The 10,172-nt window shown below is 54.0% G+C and overlaps 2 non-coding genes across 2 annotated transcripts; both read right to left on the bottom strand.

Annotated features, from left to right (window-relative positions):
- Positions 1–1,578: 1,578 nt before the first annotated feature.
- TRNAY-GUA (transfer RNA tyrosine (anticodon GUA)) lies at positions 1,579–1,650 on the bottom strand. Its single transcript has one exon. It is a non-coding gene; the product is annotated as a tRNA-Tyr (tRNA).
- A 5,404-nt stretch (positions 1,651–7,054) lies between these two features.
- On the bottom strand, positions 7,055–7,136 carry TRNAS-UGA (transfer RNA serine (anticodon UGA)). The gene has a single exon. It is a non-coding gene; the product is annotated as a tRNA-Ser (tRNA).
- Positions 7,137–10,172: the final 3,036 nt, after the last annotated feature.

Genomic DNA, 10,172 nt, shown 5'->3' with positions numbered 1-10,172 from the left:
AGATGGAGCAGCGCCCTTTGACTCTCAGGCTCACCAGTCCTAAACTGTACACAGCCAATCCACACACCCAAACTTTCTCCCGACCCACTTCAAATGTCCCACTCACAACTCTGTGCAGTGAGGGCAGGCCCTGACACACCACTTTAGCTGTGCCTGCACCAGCCCCTTCCTAAAACCAAAGCGGAAGATGGTGCTTTTGAAGACAAGGGTGGGGTCCTTTTGCTAGGCCCCCGTCTACACAGCGGTGCGCAATATGGAAGTGGCACTTTTCAAATTCCATGTTCACCATTATGCTAATGATGCACTGCGTATTCATGGCAGCACCTCAGTAGCATCTTCCAGCCTCGCTCATTTCCACACCCCCACCGAAAGGAAGAGTTGCGGGTTCGAAGTAGCCCTTGATGCATCCCCTGGCTGAACCAGGGTTAATGCAAACTTTGGGTGCAGCTGAAGGCTCAGCAGGTGGGTTTGGCCATTCCTGTGCACATAACCCTGAGGCTTGTGGCTGGGACAGAGGAAACACAAGCCACATGGCACCAGGAAGGTCAGAGGGAGCTTCATCTTTCCCAGGTTTCTGCTCCTCGCCTCTGGGGTAACCTTTCAACAAGCAGCGCTCTGAGAAAAGCACTGAATGACCCACCCCAACTGGGGGTGTGCTGCAGAGGGACTTTCCTGCCTGTTTTCTCTTCCTCATAAACTTTTGTTTCCCACACTGCAGGGATGGGCGGCAGGGGGCCTATTGGGGTCAGAAGAGCACTGTGTACATGCGAGTGGGGAGTTTAAATCACTTCTCTCTGCACCAGAGCCTTCAGCAGGAGAGACACGGCATTTCCAGGGAGGGCCGCCCCAGTCTCACAAGATCACACCAGCATCAGGACTCCAGGGATCTCAGGACACACTGCCAAGTTCCACCGCACCAACCGATTGCCTGAACCCTTCCATCTGGCTGGGCCAAAGACCTGGCTCCACCAGGCGCCAGTCACCCCACTCACTCTCGTGCAGGACAGGAGAGGGAAGCAGCTCAGAGAGCTTTAGGGCTGTGCCTCAGTAAGGCAGCCCCAGGAGGTGCCTCTGACATTGAACTCAGACTGCAGGAAGCAGAGCCCTGAACAATGGCTCCAGCCCTCCCCACCTGCCCCTCACCCTTTGGGGCTGGCTGGCATTGCCCTCTGGGCACCTCTCACCCGCAGCTGGCAGCATGGACTGTGTCCTTATTGCTTCTCTGGAGATCCTGTGTCTCCCAGGTCTCCCTCCCTCTGCCCGGGGCTTTCTCAGCACCTGGCCCCACAAAGCTTCCACCAGACAGACCCTGTGTTTTCCAGGCCCAATCCTGTGGCTATGGGCTTAGAACCACAGAATCCTGGGGCTGGAAGGGACCTCAGGAGACCATTGAGTCCACCCTCCTCCCCAAAGTGGGAGCAACCCCAACTAAATCATCCCAGCCAGGGCTTTGTCAAGCCAGGGCTTAAAAACCTCCAGGGATGTAGATTTCACCACCTCTTCAGGTAACGCACTGCAGTGCTTCACCACCCTTTTGGGGAAAATAAAAGCAGGACCAGACCTGTTCTGGGCTATCACTGCCATGACTTGGATTTGAACCAAGGTTTCTGCAGCTACAGTGCAGAGTACTAACCACTGTACGATCATGGCCAGCTGGGGAAGCTTTCTAGGGAGTTTTCCTTTCTAGGACATCACCCCACAATCTGCGACCTGGACCACTGCTCCAGCTGCAGGCAGGACTCTTTGGGCTCCAAGGGCACAAGGCAAATCAACAGCCAGCTGCCCAGAGAAGGGCTTGAGCCCGGCACTGCCAGATTAAGAGCCTGCTGCTCATCCAACTTGTGCTGGTAAAAGGGGCTTTTCCTTTTGGCCCTTGACACAAGTGCAGTCAGGGCAGCCTTGTAAGAATGTACAATGTTAAAGACGCCCACATTGGAAATGGCTGGGGGAGTTGCCTAAGGTGGGAAGCAGATGGTTCTGTCTTTTGCTGCACTTTTACATAACAGATGTTCTCTGTGCAAGAAAGTGCCTCATTCTCCTGAAAAGAGAGAACCTTCGGGTTTCTTTTACAATTTGTCTCCTCTAAGGCTGATAGAGCCATCAGCCAACTGCCAAACCACCCTGTTCTTCCAGAACACACAGCTCACAGATTAGCAAGGCAAAAATTGTACAACAGATAAAATGTTTAAAAAAATCACTGAACCATCTACACAGCTGTTATGGAGTGGGGGATACCTGTGTGTGTGTGTGGCTCACAGAGGGTGTGGGGCTCCTGCTGAGGGTAACCCTGACGACCAGGTGACACCTTTGTACTGCAGACAGAGGAGGAGGTGGAGCCTGAGGGGTTTGAATTGGAACTGGGAGTTGGAAGCAGTTAGTCTGGCCTGGGAGAGAGAGAGACAAAGGAGGGGGCCAGGCCCCAGCTCTGGGGGCCCCTCGGGGCCTCCTCTCCCCAACATGGATGGGACTGGTTGTCTCTGCCTGCTGTACTGACTCCTCTGTACGATGCTGTGTCCTGTCGGCTAATAAACCTGCTGTTTTCCTGCTGAGTGAGAGACTCTCCTGCCTGCGAACAGGGTGCAGAGCTTGGGGGACCCCAAAACCGCATCACAACAGCATAACAAGCATATTTTGCAAAAACTAGGATCAATGCAAAAACCAGAAAAAATGTGTACATGAAATACAAACTGCTAACGTGCATGAACTATACAGAGAATTTTTTCTGTTACTCACAAGCAGCTGGAAAAGCTCCCAAAAAAAGACACCAAAAACCAGGAAACAATCTTGTGTGTTTCACTACACCAAAATTTTTAACAAAAGAGAAAAGATGCACACAAATTGAAAAGAAACCAAATCACACAGTATCCCCTGTAAAAGAGCTGACAGGGAAAAGGAAGTAGCAAGGAACCCCCCAAAAATGGGCACTAAAGAATTGGGTAAAAATTTTACAAGTTTCCCAGCACAAAAACCTTTACAAAAAAGCAAAAGAGACACATGAACTGAAAAAAAAAGCAGATTATACAGCACCCCCTGTGAAGGAGCTGACGGGGAAAAAGCAAGTTCTTCTCACATCACAGTGTCAACCCGCAAAGCCTCCCCTTTGTGCAGCCCATTGCCCAGAGGTGCTTCCAGCCGAATTTCAGCACCAGAACCAGAGGCTCCAGGAGCAAAGGCAGCTCGTGGATGAGGGACTCTGGACACACCACGCAATGCAAAGGAGCATCACTGACTCTGCCCCAGAGAGCAGAGGAGCCGGGGTCTCCTAGCTGTGGTGGCTGCCCCAGAACAGGGGTGATGACAGTTTTTATGCTGTGCCCCCTTTTTGGCCCTGCACTGAGCTGCTCCCCACAACCTGTGGGAGAACCATAGGAAGGGATGCTGGGGGGGCGCGTGCTGGCGGGGGCTCAGGTGCTGGGCCAGCAGTGGCTCCTCTCTGGGGGAGGGGGAAGTGCTATGAAGCCAGGCCGCCTGCAGTGCCCCTGGGGGATCCTGTGCACCACACTGGGGCACCTGCCAGCCAAGAACCAGCCGCCTCAGCCCAGCAGCAGGGAAGTTGTCACAGGTGCACCAGTCTCTTCCCTCTGCTTGGCCCATGACAAACAGCTCCCATCCCCCAGCTTCCGCTCTGTCCCCTGCGCTCTGGTGCAGAGGCTGAGATTTGGCGACACAGCAGTAGCTGCAGGGGGAGGGGACAGGGGATCGTGCTGAGCCCTGGGCTGGTCGGGTCACAGTTATGCCAATGCACATCAGCCCAGCAAACCTGTCCCTCGGCTGAGATCTGGGTACAGAGGGGAAGTGACAGTTGCTACTCATATTGAATAGGAACAGAGAGAAAGCCGGGCTAGTCTGTGCGCTATCAAAGCCAAAAAGCAGTCCAGGAGCACTTCAAAGACTGACACAATAATTGATTAGGTGCTGAGCTTTCACGGGAAACAAAAGCTCTTCACCTCGTAAATTATCTTGTGCACCTTTAAAGTGCGACTGAACTGCTTTTTTCTCAAAATCATAGAATGATACAATACTAAGATTGGAAGGGACCTCGAGAGGCCATCGAGTCCAGCCCCCTGCCCTCATGGCAGGGCCAAGTACTGTCTAGACCATCCCTGACAGACATCAGTAACCTGATCTTAAATATCTCCAGAGATGGAGATTCCACAACCTCCCTAGGCAATTTATTCCAGTGTCTGACCACCCTGACACTTAGGAACTTTTTCCTAATGTCCAACCCAAACCTCCCTTGCTGCAGTTCAATCCCATTGCCTCTTGTTCTATCATTAGAGGCCAAGAAGAACAAGTTTTCTCCCTCCTCTTTATGACACCCTTTTACTTAACTTAAAACCGCTCTCATGTCCCCCGCTCAATCTTCTCTTTTCTAAACTAAACAAGCCAAATTCTTTCAGCCGTCCTTCCTAGCTCATGTACTCGAGATCCTTGATCATTCTTGTTGCTCTTTTCCGATCCGTCTCCAATTTCTCCACATCTTTATTGAAATGGGGCTCCCAGAACTGGACACAATACTCGAGCTGAGGCCTAACCACCACAGAATAAAGCAGAAGAATGACTTCTCGTGTCTTGCTCACAACACACCTGCTAATGCACCCCAGAATCATGGTTGGCTTTTTTGCAACAGTGTCACACTGTTGACTCGTATTTAGCTTGTGGTCCACTAGAACCGCTACATCCCTTTGTGCTGTAGCCATTCCAAGACAGTCTCTCCCCATTCTGTATGTGTGAAGCAGATTGTTCCTTCCCAAGTGGAGCACTTTGCATTTGTCCTTATTAAACTTCATCCTGTTTGCCTCAGACCATTTCTCCAATTTGTCCAGATCATTTTGAACTTTGACCCTATCCTCCAAAGCAGTTGCAACCCTCCCCCCCCAGCTTGGTATCATCTGCAAAGTTAATAAGCATAGTTTCTTTGCCAATATCTAAATCCTTGATGAATATATTGAACAAAACAGGTTTTAGTTTTCCTACTGATATGAGCAATTTGAGTACCATTTTTAGATGAAAGGGGTGTGCCAGAAGGAGCTCAGTATTGCTGAAGGGTTTGTGGAATGTGTCCTTGAGAGAGCATCTGCATGAAAATGCAAAGTTGTGCTTATGTAATGCCTTGGAAACAAAGCCTGATGGGAACAGGCAAAGCAATGAGCCTTTGTCTATTGTGAACACCATGTTGTTGTAAAGTCACAATTTAGGCTATCACCCAGTGTAAGAACTGAGGGGTCTCATCAATGCTTGAAGTTGTTGTGAGGGTACAGGGCAGTCATCACTGCTGTGTAAGATGGATTGCGCAGGGCTCTCTCCATGGAAGCATTGTGAGGTAAGAACCATGGAGAGAAAGGGGATCTTGGAAAAGGCAGTAGGGAAGGTTCTTGAAACAGTCGGCAAACACATTTGAGGGACCTCAGTTCTGCCAACTCTGTCAGTGTTGCTACTGCAGTTGTTTCTTCTCTTGGGTTTGGGCTGTCATTTCTGTCAATCACTCTACCGCCAGGGAGATCTCCTGTGGGGCAGCTGCCTCAGCCCCGGCATGCTGCTACTCAGGGAGACAGCTCCTGCTATGGGGAGTCTTCTCCATGGGCAGCTGCCTGTAGGCCAGGACCCCTGCTGTGAGGTGGCTGCTGGGAGGCTTTACAACCCCTATTTTCAGCACATTCTGCACCTAGAGGGTACAACCCACCCTGCACTCCCCTTTGTCTCTGCTGTGTCATCTCCATCTCTGGTGCCTCACTGTGAGTCACCAACACGCCATCGACGAGGAGCCCAGAGACAGGACATCAGCTCCCCCGTCCTAGAGATTGGTGTCTGGTATTTGCCATAGTTCAAATCTCAGTGGGACCTGGTGGTGCTCTACTGTAAATCGTCTTCTCCAAGGGCTGGGCTATGTTGTCCCCAGGGGTACCTGAGTGAGGTCTTTTTCCTCCTGCTGCATGAATGAGGCCCACTGGAGCCAGGTCTTGGGTTGGGCTGGCTCGTCAACCTGAGTGCAAAAGGTTGGGGCTCCAGAACTCAGCAGTGTGTGTAGAGATAAATGAGGTCTGAGGTTGTGTTTCTCATGGCTTCTCCTGATGCCCTCACAACTGGTCCTGGAGCTGCCAGGATACTCCTATAGCACACATGGCACTTAAATGAAGGAGCATCAAGACCAGGCTAAAAATTCAGGGGACAGAAGGGGAGAGGAGGAGTCCCAGGCTGGAGCCCAGCTCACCTGTCCTCCTCTGGGCACCTGGAGGTGGGGCAGCTGGTACTGACACCTTAAGGGGAAGGCTCTAAAGCCACAGAGCACCTGAGGGCAGTGCAAGAGGAGGGGAGGACCATGACTGCATGTGGCCTGAGAATCTTCATAACGTCTCTGAGCCAGGCTGCTCCCCACCACCAACCCCTCACTAAGGACACCCCAAAGCAGCGCGTGGTCTGCAGCCAGCGTCACAAGGTGGGAGAAAATCAGCCAGTCTCAGTGGGGTCTCATAACTGTGGGGCTCATTTCAGCTGTGGGGCAGGAGATGTGTCCTGAAGAGGCTTTTCACCAGCTGGAGACAAGCACAAAACAAGCCAGAGCTTGCACCGGGTTAGGCACAGTCACATGGAGACCTGCCCCAGGCCCGGTGTCTGGTTGTGCAGATCAGTCTATTGTGTTAGGGCAGAGAGGAGATTGTGACATTCGTTCCCCCTTGGGCAAGTGTCTGTCCCTTTCCCAGCTGTGTACTGCACAGCTCAGGAGCTGGGAGAGACCAGAGCCCCTGAGCCAGCCTTGGGAACAGGCCCTTCCCTTACAGGCACCTGCCCTATCACTGGCTGCAGCTGAACCAGGGCTGCCCACTGTTTCCCAGGGTATTACACAGGTGAGTGCAGCACTGTTGGGCTGACATAGAAGACAGGCTGGGCCCAGCAGCAGCCAGAGCAGTGACCACAGCCCAGGGTCAGCATTTCCCCCAGGCACAGACTCCCCTGGCCTCTTCCACACACTGGTCACAGACAGCCCCTGGGCTGTGTCTCAGGGTGTGTGCTGCTGTCTTGTCCTGGTTCCAGGATGTGGCTAAAACACAGCCCTCGCTGTGAGCAGGATTTGAACCTGCACAGGGAAACCCTATTGGATTTCAAGTCCAACACCTTAACCACTCGGCCATCACAGCTACAAAGCTCCTTTTTTCTCAAGGCCAGAGGCCCTGGTGAATGCTCGGTGGGCTGAGGCTGGTCAGGAACACGCCCAGACAGCTGGTGGGGTTCTGCTGCCCTCCCCTTTCCTCAGCCCCGGCCCCGGCAGTGTCCCTGGAAGCTGTGTGCTTGGGCGGCTGCTCAGGAGAGACATAGGAGCTGCCTGGCTAATTAGCAGAGCCCCACAGGCAACAGCCGGTGTTTCTCTTGGAGGTGCACATCTGCCCAGGCCTTGGTGCACAGAGCAAAATGTATTCTACATCCCCAGGGAACATTCAAGGGAACTGTGGCCCGGGGGCAGCAGATGGTGGGGGAGGGGGATCATTCTGCCCAGTGAAAGTTCAATGTAAAATCGGAATAATCACAGCTTTCTAATTCAGAAAATATTTTTGCAACAAGGTGCAAATAGAAGAACATTTTCATTTCATTTCATTTCTCTCCCCGACCAGGCACAGCTGTGGCTGTCAGTGACCACACCCTGGGCAGTGCCGTGGACAGAGGCAGGCGGTGGTTGGTTCCTGGCATGGGTCTGACTCTCACTGGCTCCCCAGCAGTGCCTGCAGACTCCGGCTGGCAGTGCGTGGGGTGAGGGGAGCCCCACATGGATAAGAACCTAAGAACGGCCGTACTGGGTCAGACCAAAGGTCCAGCCAGCCCAGTATCCTGTCTGCCAACAGTGGTCTATACCTGGTGCCCCAGAGGGAGTGAAGTGGACAGGTCACGATCTCTCTCCTGCCATCCATGCCCAGCCCCTGACAGACAGAGCCCAGGGACAACATTCTCTCCCAGCCTGGACCGAACCTCCATGAACTGATCGAGCTTCTTTATCCCTGCTATAGCTCTGGCCGTCCCAGTCTCCCCCAGCAGGGAGAGCCGCGGGGCGGCTGTGTGCCGGGTGAAGAGCTTCCTGTTAGTTGTTTTACACCTCCTGCTCATTCATGTCATTTGGTGGCCCCCAGTTCTGATATGATGGGAACAAGTCAATCATTTTCCTTGTTCACTTTCTCTCTCCTCTCTCAGACCTGCTCTGACCTGGCTGGCGGAGAGCCCAATCCAGTCTGGCCATTGGAGCAGGGCGCTGGGCAGCCCCACACTCAGGGACAGAGCGGCCCCACGGGGGTGTCTGAGAACAACACACTAGGGGCACGGGGGGTGGGTATTGTCCTCCCCTGGGACCATTGTACCTCCCCCTCCCCCAGCTGGGACCATTGGACCTCCCCTTTCCCTCCCTGGAGCTATTGCACCTTCCCCTTCACCCACAGGGGCCAGTGTACCTCCCCCCAACTGGGACCATTGTAGCTCACCATGCTGGGGACACTGTTCCACCCCTCCCCTGCGGGGGCCATTGTACTTCCCTCCCCCACAGGGACCATAGTACCTCTCCCTCCCCCTGCCTCTGGGGCCATTGTACCTCCGTCCCTGCTGGGGCCTTTGTGCCTCCCCCCACTGGGACCATTGTAGCTCACCACTCTGGGGACAACTTACCTCCTTCCCATGCTGGAGCCATTGCAATTCTACCCACCCCCCAGGGCCATTGTACCTCCTTCTTTCCCACTGGGGCCATTGTACTTCCCTTCCACTGGGGCCATTGCACCTCCCCACCACTGGGGTCATGGTACCTCCTTCTCCCCCACTGGGGCCATTGTACTTCCCTTCCACTGGGGCCCCTGTACCTCCCCACCACTGGGGCCATGGTACCTTCCTCCAACTAAAACCCTTGTACCTCGCCCCACTAGGGCCGTGTCTACACGTGCCCCAAACTTTGAAATGACCATGCAAATGGCCATTTCGAAGTTTACTAATGAAGCGCTGAAATGCATATTCAGTGCTTCATTAGCATGCGGGCGGCAGCTGCGCTTCAAAATTGACGTGCCTTGCCGCCACGCGGCGCGTCCAGAAGGGGCTCCTTTTCGAAAGGACGCCACCTTCTTCGAAGTCCCCTTATTCCCATGAGCTCATGGGACTAAGGGGACTTCGAAGTAGGCGGGGCCTTTTCGAAAAGGAGCCCTGTCTGGACGCGCCGCACGGCGGCAAGGCTCGTCAATTTCAAAGCGCCGCTGCCGCCCGCATGCTAATGAAGCGCTGAATATGCATTTCAGCGCTTCATTAGTAAACTTTGAAATGGCCATTTGCATGTCCATTTCGAAGTTTGGGGCACGTGTAGACACAGCCTATGGCTCCCCAGAGCAATCCTGTGGCAATCCATGGCCAATGACCTGGAGCCTTGAATCCCCCAGACCCTCCCCTTCAACCCATCTGAGGGGTTTCAGAAACCCAGCCAGGAGTGAGGCCAAGGCCAAGGAATTCTGGTGCTCTGAGGGGATGAGGAGCTATTGCTCCACATGACAAGCTGGTGCCAGGATGCTGCAGTTTTCAGCCACCTCTTGACTAGCCTGAGCTCCAAGGGACACCCCACCTGCAAAGCAGACCGACGATGGAGCAAAATAAAGGAACTGTGGCAAGTCGACTACCAAGCCCATGATGCTGCCACCATCTGCCCCACCTCCAGGAGCTGAACAGCCTCCTGGGAGCCACCTGGGATACCACCAGGTCAGATGGAGCCCAAATGGATAAGAGGCTGTCTGGACACCCTCACACAGGCTGTGACCACCCACCTGGCCCAGCCGCCCACTCTCTCACCAGCCACTTCTACAGCCCCTGCCCAACATGTCCTCCACAGTGTCCCACAGCTCTCCCCACACATCCGCCCACAGTCCCTAACGTACATATTGGATGCCGGGGGAGTGGGCAGGCGTAGCCTGCCCACGGCTACAAGGCCCCTCTCACAATGAGAGGGGACCCATTAAAAACAGCCCGGTCCCAAGTAAATACGGGGGAAAACGAAAGAAGAACCAGGAGCGGGAGTGGGGGTCAAAGGTTTAAAATAAGGGAGCTGGAGGGGGACACCGAGCAGAGGACCCCGGACAGCGCCCACCGTTCCTCAAAGGCGTCCAGGGAGTTGGTGGACGCCGCCCAGAGGAACTCTGCTCGGATTCGTGAGCGGAGGGAGGAAC

Source organism: Carettochelys insculpta, chromosome 7 (assembly GCF_033958435.1).
Source record: "Carettochelys insculpta isolate YL-2023 chromosome 7, ASM3395843v1, whole genome shotgun sequence".
Classification (NCBI taxonomy): Eukaryota; Metazoa; Chordata; order Testudines; family Carettochelyidae; genus Carettochelys; species Carettochelys insculpta.
Note: the sequence above shows the minus strand (reverse complement) of the source record. Positions and strands in the feature narration are given on the sequence as shown.